At 43.5% G+C, this 14,311-nt stretch overlaps 1 protein-coding gene across 1 annotated transcript in view; it reads left to right on the forward strand.

Moving 5' to 3' along the window:
* The first annotated feature begins 1,242 nt into the window (after positions 1-1,242).
* Positions 1,243-14,311, forward strand: part of LOC138416061 (SLAM family member 8-like) — a 77,313-nt gene continuing 64,244 nt past the window's right edge. The window contains exon 1 of the mRNA XM_069544809.1: positions 1,243-1,665. The gene's annotated coding sequence lies outside the window, so the exon portion shown is untranslated. The remainder of the gene's footprint in view (positions 1,666-14,311) is intronic.

Consider the following 14,311-nt stretch of genomic DNA (forward strand, 5'->3'; position numbering starts at 1 on the left):
GCTGCCTGTATATTGAAGCTCAGGGGAGTGTTCCTGTGTTGCTGGAGAATTTGCGTGGTATGTCTTGTTTTGCAACTTGCTGGCCCTTGGGTGGAGCTTGGTTTTGGTGTAGGTATGAAGGCATTTGATGAGCTCCTATTGCTGAATGTTCCCTGAATTCAAGAGTTCTCTAATGTTTTCAGGCTTTGGATTTAAGCCTCCTGCTTCTGGTTTTCAGTTTTATTTTTACAGTAGCCTCTAGACTTCTCCATCTATACAGCACCAATGATAAAACATCTAGGTTAAAGATGAAAAGTTTCTCCACATTGAGGGACACTCAGAGAGGTTCACTGAGTTAAAAGGAGAAGAGAAGATGGAGGTGGTAGTTAGAGGTAACTGGAATGAGATGCAGTGAGATCAAAAGAGGAGAGAGCAAGCTAGCCAGTAGTCACTTCTTTATGTGCGCTCTATAGTCTGGACTGCTCAGAGGTATTTACGGAGTTATACAGGGAAGAGGAGAGGGAGGAAGTAGACAGAGGTGGCCAGGAGGATAAGGGAGAGGAATGAGAAGGAGAGAGACAAATCCTGCCAGTAACCAGTTCCTTAGGTGTTCTCCACCGTCTGGAACACACAGAGATTCACAGAGTTGGATAGAGAAGAGATGGGGGAGAAAAGAGACAGAGGCCATCTGGTGGAGAAAAAGGAGAGTCCAAAGGAGGAGAGAGTGGTCAAGCCAGTAATCTCGCTCTCACGTAAACTTGGGTAGTGAAGTTTGGGTTTTTAAATGTACAAAATTGACAACAAAAACCTAAGAGCAAAGATTAAAAATCTAGAGTAGAGGTTGGATTTTCAAAAATACAATATTAAAGAAAAGAAGCAGAAGGAAAAAGGAAGAAAGAAAAAAACCCAAGAATTATTAAAAGAAACAAACAAACAAACCAAAAAAACAAAAAACCACCAACAACCATCCAAAGACTATATATGGTATTTGCCTTAAAAAAAAAATTCTTTTTTTTAATAGTAATAGTAGGTTATAGAAATAAAAATTAGAGGAGAAACAGAAGACTTAACAATTAAAAAAAAAAGTTAGAAAAAGAAGAAAAAAGGAAAAAGAACCAAAAGACAAAACAAAACAAAAAAAGGAATGATTTTAAAAATAGTAAAAATATTACTGGCCCTTCTTTGATGTTGTGGGCCGTGTGGGATCACTTCCAAGGTGGTTCCCTCTGTTTAAATTCTTCTGTTTGCTGGTTTTTTAGGCTCACTAGTTCAGTCGCGCTGTGGGGAGGGGGTATGCTGCAAACTAATAGCTCTGTCGTGTGCACACAGTGTCTCAGCCCCGCTTGACCTGTCCCTTCTCGCAGCGTACAAACCACTCCGGCTCTACGATGCTCAGCCGGGAATCGTCTGGGGCTGGCCCTAGGCTGCATGCACTTCCCTGGTCCAAGCTGCTCTAGCTCGGCGCTCAGGCAGCCCTCAGAGGCACAGATTCGGCTGGGACTGCGCTTTGCGCCCTTCCCAGGTCCGAGTAGCTCAGGAGTTTGGCGAGTGCGATCGCTGTGGCTTGTCACCTTTTCTGCTGCTGCTGCTCAGCTTTCTGGGTGGACCGCTGGCGCCCCCTGTGAGGCAGATTGTGACTGTCCAGCACCCCTAGAAGTCTTAGCAAAGAAGCCTGCTTGCAGTTAGGTAAGTAAAGTCTCTCCGGGTCTGCAATAGCCCCTTTCCGGTGCTTACGGCTCTGGCTGCCTGTCCCCAGCGGGGGATGGTCTGCAGCTGGCTTTTTCCGTTCCGTCCTTTGTTCTGTGCTTGGTCCTGGTGGTGTCTTATGTTCGAGCTTTTCGTGCAGTAGCTATCCCACAGTCTGGTTTGCTAGCCCAAGTTAGATCGTTCTGGTTGCGCGTGGGGCATTCCTGCCCGGTTCTTACAAAGCACTGCAGCCTGTGCCTCCTGCGCATCCCTGCCCTGCCCCCACTTCCCAATGGCGGATGCAGGTGTCTGTGCTGCTTTTCCGCTGGGGGAGTTACTGTTGGGCTTGTAATCTCTTGGTTTTAATTATTTATTTATTTTTCCTTCCTGTTATGTTGCCCTCTGTGTTTCCAAGGCTCACCACAGACTGGGCAGGGAGACTGTTTCCTGGTGTTTGGAAACCTCTCTTCTTAAAATTCCCTTCCCGGGACGGAGCTCCCTCCCCACCTCCTTTGTCTCCTTTTTCGACTTTTATATTTTTTCCTACCTGTTTTTGAAGACAATGGTCTGCTTTTCTGGTTGCCTGATGTCCTCTGCCAGCCTACAGAAGTTGTTTTGTGGAGTTTGCTTGGCGTTGAAATGTTCTTTGAGGAATTTGTGAGGGAGAAAGTGGTCTTCCCGTCCTATTCCTCCGCCATCTTTATGCTGTTCTATTCTATACCTGTTTTTAGATTTATCAGTTTTATTTGTTTCTGCTCTGATATTTCTTGTTTCCTTTTTTTTTTGCTTGTTCTAAAGTTAAAGCATGAAATATTAATCAGCTATTTCATCTTTCCTAATCTAAATCTTTAATTCTACAAATTTCTTGCTACGTGCTACTTTAGTTTCAGTTCATGCATTTTGACACATTGTATCTTAATTTTTATGAAAAGTTTTAAACCCATTTTTAGACTTCTGATGACTAAGTTTCCACCATTGTTTTTACATACACAAGAATTTTGAGACTGAGAAATATTGGGGCCTAGGCAAGGAGTTGAACCTCTGTTTTGCTGGCATGGAATGCAAACAGAGATAGCCCAATTAGAGGGTAGCATCTCCTGATATTGCAGATTCCTGTTCATGTCATAGGCAGCAACTGTTAGTAGTCCAGTTTTACAGTGTGGTTCCAGATGTAGTTTCTGGGATCTCTGACTTGAATTTGTTTCTTTGATTCTACCAAAAAAATCATTAACATAAAATATATGTTTTAGTAAAATTATATAAATTATATAAATTTAGTAAAATTATATAAAAGATAGTTGATAGTGAGAAAATCTAAAGAAAGGGTCTAAAATTTCTATCTGACACAGGGGGGTTTGAAGGCCATTTGGATCTGAATATTTTGTTTAACTTGCCACAGTATCAAAGATAAAATAAAAACAGCTATATTGTTCCATGTGACAAATGAAAATTATCTTCATTTTCTAAGACTGGGTCCGAGAGAAACCCCTGTAGAAATGCTGGGCTCCAAAAGGTGTATGATAAGGTGGGCCCCTGCGTCTATGGCAGTGAAATGGGAGTACTGCTGGTGCTAAGATCTAAAGGGTTAAGCATGTGAGGAAGCTTGATGTGGATAAGTGAGGTCACTGCTTGATCTACTGCCGCTAAATCAACATAAAGGCCATTTCCTCTGGTTTCGGGTCAGTTAGCTAAATCACCAAGCCTGCCACGTCCGGCACAGTGGGTGAGAAAAACCTGAAAAGGGGGCGAGCCTGTAATGAAAAGACAGACTCGTGTAATTTGGCAAGTGGGGAGTCAGGGGCCCTCCTGCTCTGCATGGCAGGAAGACAAAATGGCTCCTTTCAGCCCACACTTTTATTGGTAGAAGTCACATGAGATCTTTAGGGAATAGCTATACTAGGGAGTTTGATCAGCACATCATAAAGAGGGAGTAAAGTTAAGGCTCTGCTGTTGATCACGAACATCTTGTTTTGTTTCCAGGGGGATGGACACAGGGGCAGGCAGTGAAGCAGAGCAGAGAGCACCACCTGCCACAAGTGTGTCCCTACGGCATGCTTACTAGGACAGTCACGAGGGGACAGTTTGCTATACCATTGAGTCATGGGGCAGGTTCTGGTCTCTGCTCTGCCAGGCTGCAACAAATGCCCATCATTTGCCCATTAATGTCACATCATACCTTTTCGTATGTATGTGAAACACTTTCACCCATGAGATGCAGATAGATACAATTGTGATCACCTCCCATTTTCCAGGTGTGGAAACTGAGGATCCAAAGACATTAATAGACAAGCCCAGGGTCTGGAAAGTCAGTACATGACAAAGTCAAGACTTGGACCAAGTCTCCACTACCCCAGCCAAAGGTCTTTCTGAATCCAAGTCTCTTTCGTCACAGGGAATCTCCCACACTAAGATGATTTCAAGCCTTGAGAAGCCACATGAGTGGAAGGAGGCCAGACCTGTCCAAGCACAGCTTATCTCCCTCAGACCACCTCAGGAGGGGAACAAAGGCCTGTGGTGTGTCTCAGCCTCTGAGAAATAAGGCGACATTTGGTCAACCACAGCCACTTCCCTCTATGCTGAGTGCATCACAAATAAGCCAGAATCTCCAGCCTCTTCCACACCTGCAAAAGCCACTAGCACAAGAAGCTCAGCTGGTCTCCAAGCAGGGTCTAGGGACTCTCACTGTCTGGGAGCTGAAGGCTAGTGGACCCCGCAGTCCTTCCTGGGGCAGTGAACTGTCTTCCTAGAGATTCTCATGGTCCAGCTTTCATAGGGCCTTTTTGTCTTTGTCTAACCACCATCTGATCAGTCTCACCAACTGCATCACCTTTTAAACCTGGAGAAGCCCCCCATGGTAGAGAGACTGCTCCCACATTGTGCTTATATCCCATGCATGGCTCCTGCCCAACCATAGTGTGTGGACGACTCCCTCCCCAGGCACATTGGTCAGGCCTCTTTCTGCAGGGCTTCCTTTATCACAAAACTCCCCTCTTAGCTCTTGGCTGGATTGGTTCTGAGCATCTCTTTTCTCTCCATTGTGAGGAGAACAGACCACAACACCCAACACAACCTTGTACCCACTCCAAGGGCTCAAACCACACTACTCTACCCCATAGGTAAGAGGGAAGGCTTTGGAGATCTCCACTCACAGTCCCTGAGAGCCACAGTGGGGACAGGAGGAGAAGGAGAGCCCCAGAAGATGCAGTTAACTGGGAAAAACCTTCCCATATTAAGGGTTAATAGCCCTTATGGGCCTAAGTAAAGAAACCCCATCAGTCTCCGCCTGCGTACCTGCTCCCACTACCTGAAGTAAGACCCTTCCCTCCCTCCTCTTTCAAATAAAGCTCAGATGATCCCCTGGGACTCTCCCCATGCTGCCCCAGATGGAATTAGGAGCTCTCTGTGCTGGGCTCCCACAGCACTTCAGCAAGTTGTCTGTCATTTGTGATGTGACCAGGTCACTGGCTCTTGCCCTCTCCCTTCTGATGCCACCCCTGGCCGTGTGCACAGAGGAGGCAAGGAGATACCACTCTCGGGCTTGTGCAAGTCCAGGGTTAGCACCTGAGAGTGGGAGTCTTGTCTCACTCTTGTCCCAGGCCTCCTGTGAGAATGCTGCAGTGTCACACATGTTCCTGAGTAAGGAAAGCATCTTTCAGTTACATTGCAAGTGGCAACTTGCACTGTATTTCACCTAGCACATATTTATTGATCACAGTTGTGCCTCTGCACAAGTAGGGCCCTCCTTTGCAGTCCAGTCACTGTCTGCTTTAGTCACTAAGCCCTGAGCTGGCTCAGTGTCCCATATTTGGGAATTTCCTACCAGACTGGAAACACTGCTTTGGGGCACAGGTTTCTGGTGACCTTATTCTGGGGACACATGCTGACCTGCATTGCTTCTGTCCTGACCAGTGCTCTTCATATTATAAACTGCTTACATGTGCTGGTTCCATACTCTGCTGTCCTGGAAAACTAGGGCTTTGAGACTTGACAGAATTATGTCTGAGTCTCATCTTGTTCACTTATTATCTGAATAACCCCGGAAATTGCTGAACTGATTTAGGCCTGTGAATTTTTCACAGCTGTGGTGGTGGTGGTGGTGGTGGTGGTGAATATTTATCTATTTCAGCAGTCTCTGAAGAGTTTAGTAAGTAGGGCCCTTGTTCATACCACCAGTCAGATCACTTGTAGATGTTCAACAAAATACCTGTTTTAATTTGAAATCCCTTGCCTATGAGCTATTTCTTTCATTATGAATGTGTTGATTGTACTAGTAGACGGGCATTCCAGGGATTCCCTTTCATGACACTGCTGCTACTGCTGCTAAGTCACATCAGTCATGTCCAACTCTGTGCGACCCCATAGACGGCAGCCCACCAGGTTCCTCTGTCCCTGGGATTCTCCAGGCAAGAATACTGGAGTGGGTTGCCATTTCCTTCTCCAATGTATGAAAGTGGAAAGTGAAAGAGAAGTTACTCAGTCGTGTCTGACTCCTAGTGACCCCATGGACTGCAGCCTACCAGGCTCCTCCATCCATGGGATTTTGCAGGCAAGAGTATTGGAGTGGGGTGCCATTGCCATTTTAATTAAAAAGTAAAATGGTCACTGGGGATGGTAAATACTGAAGATAGATACATACTAAGTCCTTCATCCAACTCAGTTATAAATTTTAAAAAGCGAGCCACTGTTTCAGTACTTACAGTTAATGAAAAATGTGAATGTGCCTCTATAACATATCTGCTCATATATAGTAGATGTTTCACTTACCAGAAAGAAATGTCATAAACAAGCAAATGGATAAGCAGACAGGATTGTATAATTATGGACAAAGAATGAGGAAAGTCAGGTCAGAAAACAAGAAATGTAATTACTTCACATGTACAGTAGATGGGGAACTGAATAACTTTTCCCTAGGTTTGTAGCCTCTGGAGTGAAGTTTTGAGTGTATGGCAGGCTCCTATGCCGCTTCATCAACTAAAAGAGAGATAAAAGATAGGATGAGGCAGAGGCCCCTCTGTATCACTTGGGAGTTTATTTAGAGAGGCCCATTTTGTTAATTTCCCCATCATTTGAGATACCAGCTCCATCAAGGAGTTGATACTTTCTTCCCTACTGATCTTCAGAGTCCATGGTACCCTGCAAATGGTACTGGCATCTACCACCAAACTCCTCAAAACCTACAAGATGAGTAATGGAAGAATATGTTCTTCCCAAGGAGAGTGCATAATGATCAAGGGATTAATCCAAGAAGAAGACATCAGACAGTCAGTCAGTTCAGTACAGCTGCTCAGTCATGTTTGACTCTGCAACCCTATGGACCCTATGGATGCCAGGTTTCCTTGTCCATCACCAACTCCCGGAGCTTACTCAAACTCATGTCCATCGAGCTGATGATGCCGTCCAACCATCTCATCATCTGTCTTTCCCTTCTCCTCCTGCCTTCAGTCTTTTCCAGCATCAGGATCTTTTCAAAAAGTCAGTTCTTCACATCAGGTGGCCAAAGTATTGGAGTTTCAGCTTCAGCAGCAGTCCTTCCAATGAATATTCAGGACTGATTTCCTTTACAATTGACTGGTTTGATCTCCTTGCTGTGCAAGTGACTCTCAAGAGTCTTCTCCAACACCAGAGTTCAAAAGCATCAATTCTTTGGCATTCAGCTTTCTTTATGGTCCAACTCTCACATCCATACATGACCACTGGAAAAACCATAGCTTTGACTAGATGGACCTTTGTTGGCAAAGTAAGGTCTATGCTTTTTAATATGCTGTCTAGTTGGTTCATAGCTTTTCTTCCAAGGAACAAGCATCTTTTAATTTCATGGCTGCAGTTACCATCTGCAGTGATTTTGGAGCACCCAAAATTAAAGCCTGTCCCTGTTTCCAAATCTATTTGCCCTGAGGTTATGGGACCAGATGCCATGATCTTAGTTCTTTGAATGTTGCATTTTAAGCCAACTTTTTCACTCTCCTCTTTCACTTTCATCAAGAGGCTCTTTAGTTCTTCAGTTCAGTCACTCACTCGTGCCTGACTCTTTGCGACCCCATGAATTACGGCATGCCAGGCCTCCCTGTCCATCACCAACTCCTGGAGTTCACTCAAACTCAGGGCCATCGAGTCGGTGATGGCCATATGGCCATCCAGCCATATTATCCTCTGTCTTCCCTTTATCCTCCTGCTCCCAATCCTTCCCAGCATCAGAGTCTTTTCCAATGAGTCAACTCTTCGCATGAGGTGGCCAAAGTACTGGAGTTTCAGCTTTAGCATCATTCCTTCCAAAGAACACCCAGGACTGATCTCCTTCAGAATGGACTGGTTGGGTCTCCTTGCAGTCCAAGGGACTCTCAAGAGTCTTCTCCAACACCACAGTTCAAAAACATCAATTCAGTATGCTCTGATCCACACAGTCAAAGGCTTTGGCATAGCCAGTAAAGCAGAAGTAGATGTTTTTTTCTGGAACTCTCTTGCTTTTTCTGTGATCCAAGAAATGTTAACAATTGATCTCTGGTTCCTCTCCCTTTTCTAAATCCAGCTTGAACATCTGGAAGTTCACGATTCAAGTACTGTTGAAGCCTGGCTTGGAGAATTTTGAGCATTACTTTGCTAGTGTATGAGATGAGTGCAATTGTGCAATAGTTTGAACATTATTTAGCATTGCTTTTCTTTGAAATTGGAATGAAAACTAATGTTTTCCAGCCCTGTGGCCACTGTTGCATTTTCCAAATTTACTGGCATATTGAGTGCAACACTTTCACAGCATCATCTTTTAGGATATGAAATAGCTCACCTGCAATTCCATCACCTCCACTAGCTTTGTTCATAGTGATGCTTCCTAATGCCCACTTGATTTTGCATTTCAGGATGTCTGGATATAGGTGAGTAATCACACATCATGGTTGTCTGTGTCATTAAGATGTTTTTGAATACTTCTTCTGTGTATTCTTGCCACCTCTTCTTAATATCTTCTGCTTCTGTTAGGTCCATACCGTTTCTGTCCTTTATTGTGCCTATCTTTGCATGAAATGTTCCCTTGGTATCTCTAATTTTCTTGAAGAGATCTCTAGTGTTTCCCTGTCATTGTTTTCCTCTATCTCTTTGCATTGATCACTGAGGAAGGCTTTCTTATCGCTCCTTGCTATTCTTTGGAACTCTGCATTCAAATTGGTATATCTTTCCTTTCCTCCTTTGCCTTTATTTTCTCTTCTTTTCTCAGCTGGTTTTAAGGCCTCCTCAGACAGCCATTTTGCGTTTCTGGGTTTCTTTTTCTCGGGGTTGGTCTTGATCTCTGCCTCCTGTACAATGTCATGAATCTCTGTCCATTGTTCTTCAGCATTCTATCAGATCTAATCCCTTGATCTATTTGTCACTGTAATGTATAATTGTTAGGGATTTGATTTAGGTCATACCTGAATGGTCTAGTGGTTTTCCCTACTTTCTTCAATTTAAGTCCGAATTTGGCAATAAGAAGTTCATGATCTGAGCCACAGTCAGCTCCTGGTCCTGTTTGTGTTGACTGTATAGAGCTTCTCTATCTTCGGCTGCAAAGAATACAATCAATCTGATTTTGATATTGACCATCTGGTGATGTAGATGTGTAGAGTCGTCTCTTGTGTTGTAGCAAGAGGGTGTTTGTTATAACCAGTGCATTCATTTTGCAAAACTCTGTTAGTATTGTCCCTGCTTCATATTGCACACTAAGGCCAAACTTGCCTGTTACTCCAGGTATCCCTTGACTTCCTACTTTTGCATTCCAGTCCCCTATGATGAAAAATGATGATGGTGTGAAAGTGCTGCACCCAATATGCCAGCAAATTTGGAAAACTCAGCAGTGGCCACAGGACTGGAAAAGGTCAGTTTTCATTCCAATCCCTAAGAAAGGCAATGCCAAAGAATGCTCAAACTACCACACAACTGCACTCGTTTCACATGTTAGTAAAGTAATGCTCAAAATTCTCCAAGCCAGGCTTCAGCAGTATGTGAACTGTGAACTCCCTGATGTTCAAGCTGGTTTTAGAAAAGGCAGAGGAACCAGAGATCAAATTGCCAACATCTGCTGGATCATGGAAAAAGCAAGAGAGTTCCAGAAAAACATCTATTTCTGCTTTATTGACTATGCCAAAGCCTTCGACTATGTGGTTCACAATAAATTGTGGAAAATTCTGAAAGAAATGGGAATACCAGAGCACTGACTTGCCTCTTGAGAAACCTATATGCAGGTCAGGAAACAACAGTTAGAACTGGACATGGAACAACAGACTAGTTCCAAATAGGAAAAGGAGTACGTCAAGGTTGTATGTTGTCACCCTGCTTATTTAACTCATATGCAGAATACATCATGAGAAACACTGGGCTGGAGGACGCACCGGCTGGAATCAAGATTGCTGGGAGGAATATCAGTTACCTCAGATATGCAGATGACATCACCCTTATGGCAGAAAGTGAAGAGGAACTAAAAAGCCTCTTGATGAAAGTGAAAGAGGAGACTGAAAAAGTTGGCTTAAAGCTCAACATTCAGAAAACGAAAATCATGGCATCTGGTCCCATCACTTCATGGGAAATAGATGGGGAACCAGTGGAAACAGGGTCAGGCTTTATTTTTTTTTTGGCTCCAAAATCACTGTAGATGGCGATTGCAGCCATGAAATTAAAAGACGCTTACTCCTTGGAAGGAAAGTTATGACCAACCTAGATGGCATATTGAAAAGCAGAGATATTACTTTGCCAACAAAGGTCCGTCTAGTCAAGGCTATGGTTTTTCCAGTAGTCATGTATGGTTGTGAGACTTGGGCTGTGAAGAAAGCTGAGCACCGAAGAATTGATGCTTTTGAACTGTGGTGTTGGAGAAGACTCTTGAGAGTCCCTTGGACTGCAAGGAGATCCAACCAGTCCATTCTGAAGGAGATCAGTCCTGGGTGTTCTTTGGAAGGAATGATGCTAAAGCTGAAACTCCAGTATTTTGGCCACCTCATGCGAAGAGTTGACTCATTGGAGAAGACTTTGATGCTGGGAGGGATTGGAGGCAGGAGAAAAAGGGGACACCAGAGGATGAGATGGCTGGATGGTATCACCGACTCGATGGCCCTGAGTTTGAGTGAACTCCGGTAGTTGGTGATGGACAGGGAGGTCTGGCATGCTGCGATTCATGGGATCGCAAAGAGCTGGACATGTCTGAGGGAATGAACTGAACTGATGATTAAAAAGACATGTTTTTTTTTTTTTTTTGGGTGTTAGTTCTAGAAATTCTTATAGGTTTTCATAGAACCATTCAACTTCTGTTTTTTCAGCATTACTGGTTTGGGTATAGACTTGGATTACTGTAATATTGAATAGTTTGTCTTGGAAATGATCAGAGATCATTGTGTTGTTTTTGAGATTGCACCCAAGTACTGCATTTCAGACTCTTTTGTTGAGTCATGGGCTACTGCATTTCTTCTAAGGTATTCTTGCCCATAGTAGTTGATATAATGGTCATCTGAATTAAATTCACCCAGTCCAGTCCATTTAAATTCACTGATTCCTAAAATGTCAATGTTCACTCTTGCCATCTCCTGTTTGGTCATTTCCTATTTGTTTTGATTGTGGGACCTAACATTCCAGTTTCCCATGCAATATTGTTTGTTGTAGCATCAGACTTTACTTCCATCACCAGTCATCCACAACTGGGTGTTGTTTTTGCTTTGACTATAGCTCTTCATTCTTTCTGGAGTTGTTTCTCCACTGTTCTCCAGTAGCACATTGGGCTCCTACTGACCTGGGGAGTTCATCTTTCAGTGTCATATCCTTTTGCCTTTTCACACTGTTCATGGGGTTCTCAAGGCAAGAATACTGAAGTGGTTTTCCATTCCCATTTCCAGCGGACCATATTTTGTCAGAACTCTCCACCATGACCTGTCCATCTTGGGTGGCCCTACATTGCATGGCTCATTGTTTCATTGAGTTAGACAAGGATGTGGTCCATGTGATCAGCTTGATTAGTTTCTTGTGTTTATGGTTTTCATCCTGTCTGCCCTCTGATGGGTAAGGATAGAGGCTTATGGAAGGTTCCTGATGGGAGAGACTGACTCTCCCACCAGTCTTTCCCCCACTCTTTCCCCAGTGGGGGAAACTGGGGTCTTGTTCTGATGGTCAGAACTATACTCAGTAAATCTTTAATCCCATTTTCTGTTGATGAGTGGGGCTGTGTACCCTCCCTGTTGTTTGACCGGAGACCAAACTATGGTGGAGGTAATGAAGATAATGGCAAACTCTTTCAAAATGTCCCATGCATGCACTGCTGCACTCAGTGCCCCCAAGCCTGCAGCAGACCATTGCCAACCCATGGCTCCACTAGAAACTCGTGGACACTCACAGGAAAGTCTGGGTCAGTCTCTTATGGGATCATTGATCCTTTCTCCTAGGTCCTGTTACACACAAGGTTCTGTTTGTGCTCTCCAAGAGTCTGTTTCCCCAGTCCTGTGTAAGTTCTGTAATCAATTCCCACTGGTCTCAAAAGTCAAATTGCCTGTGGGTTCTCAGTCCCTTTGTCAGATCTCCAGGTTGGGAAATCTGTTGTGGGTCCTAGAACTTTCTTAACAGTGTAGAATTTATTTGGTATAATTGTTCTGCAGTTTGTGTGTTATCTGCTCAGCGGCTCTATGGCAGGGTAACTGGTGATCTCCTCCAGGAGGTTTTTATGCCACATGCTATGTGACCCAGGTCTGGTGCACCCAGAGCCCTTGCCCCTGTGGCAGGCCACTGTTGACCTGTTCCTCTGCAGGAGACACTCAAACACTCAAAGGCAGGTGTGGCTTGGTCTCTGTTGTCTCTGGGTCCTGGTGTGCACAAGGTTTTGTTTGAGTCCTCTGAGCATCTTGAGAGTGGGTATGGGGTTTGATTCTAAACCTGATTTTTCCCCTTCTACCATCTTGCTGGGGCTTTTCCTTTGCCCCACCATGGCCAAGATGGCAGAGTAGAAGGTGTGCACTCATCTTCTGCTAGAACTCCAAAATTACACTCACTCCTGAGCAACCATTGACAGGAGAATGTTGCAACCTACCAATAAATCATACCCCACATCCAAGGGCAAAGGAGAAGCAAAGAAGAAAACATAATAGTCTTAAATATTGCACCCAACACAGGAACAGCTAATATATAAGGCAAAGACTAACAGACATAAAAGGGGAACTTAACAGTAACACACTAATAGTAGGGAAATTTAAGACCCCACTTACACCAATGGACAGATTATCAAAACAGAAAATTAATAAGGAGACACAAGCCTTAAATGACACATCAGACTTGATGGACATGGTTGATATCCTCAGAACATTCCATCTAAATGCAGAATACACTTTCTTCTCAAGTGTACATAGAACATTCTCCAAGATAGACCACATCTTGGGTCACAAATCGAGCTTCAGTAAATTTAAGAAAATCAAAATCATATTAAATATCTTTTTTGCAGCAGACCATTGCCAACCCATGCCTCCACTAGAAACTCCTGGACACTAACAGGCAAGTCTGGGTCAGTCTCTTATGGGACTCTAGGAGTCTCTAGACTCCTACAGCACTAGGAGTCTAGATTTCACTTACAGGGAAAAGAAAACTGTAAAAAACCAAAGACATAGAGATTAAACAATATGCTTCTAAATAATAAATGGCTTACTGAAGAAATAAAAAGGGACATAAAAAATTCCTAGAAACAAATGACAATAAAACACGATGATGCAAAACCTATGGGATGCAGCAAAAGCAGTTCTAAGAGGGAATTTTATAGCAATACAATTCTACTTCAAGAAACAAGACATGTCTTCAAGTAGACATACAGATGACTATTAAATAAAAGAAAAGATGCTTGACATTGCTCATTATTAGAGAAATGGAAGTCAAAACTATAACTACAAAATCACCTCTCACTGGCCAGAATGCCTATCATCAAAAAAATTCACAATCAATAAACGCTGGAGAGGGTGTGGAGAAAAGGAGACCCTTTTGCGCTGTTGGTGGGAATGTAACTTGATACAGACACTATGGAAGACAGTATGGAGATTCCTTAAAAAAAAAAACTTGGAATAAAACTAGTGTGTGCGTGTGCGTGTGCGTGTGTGAAGTTGCTTCAGTTGTGTTGTGTTGCTTCAGTTGTGTCCGACTCTTTGCAACCCTATGGACTGTAGCTCTCCAGGCTCCTCTGTCCAGGGAATTGTCCACACAAGAATACTGGAGTGGATTGCCATGCCCCACTCCAGGGGATCTTCCTGATTCAGGGGTCGAACTTGCATCTCTTACATGTCCTGCATTGGCAGGTGGGTTCTTTACCACTAGTGCCACCTAGGAAGCCCCATATGACACAGCAAGCTCACTACTAGACATATACCCTGAAGAAACCAAAATTGAAACAGACACATGTACCCTAATGTTCACTGCAGCACTATTTACAATAGCTAGGAAATGGGAGCAACCTAGATGTCTGTCAACAGATGAATGGATAAATAAGCTGTGGTAGATTAATACAATAAGATATTACTTAGATAAAGAAAAGAATGCATTTGAGTTAGTTCTAATGAGATGCATGAACCTAGAGCCTATTATACAGAGTGAAGTAAGTCAGAAAGAGAAAAACAAGTATAGTATATTAATGCATATATTTGGAATCTAGAAAGATGGTTCTGATGAA

The sequence above is a fragment of the Ovis canadensis genome, chromosome 1 (assembly GCF_042477335.2).
Source record: "Ovis canadensis isolate MfBH-ARS-UI-01 breed Bighorn chromosome 1, ARS-UI_OviCan_v2, whole genome shotgun sequence".
NCBI lineage: Eukaryota > Metazoa > Chordata > Mammalia > Artiodactyla > Bovidae > Ovis > Ovis canadensis.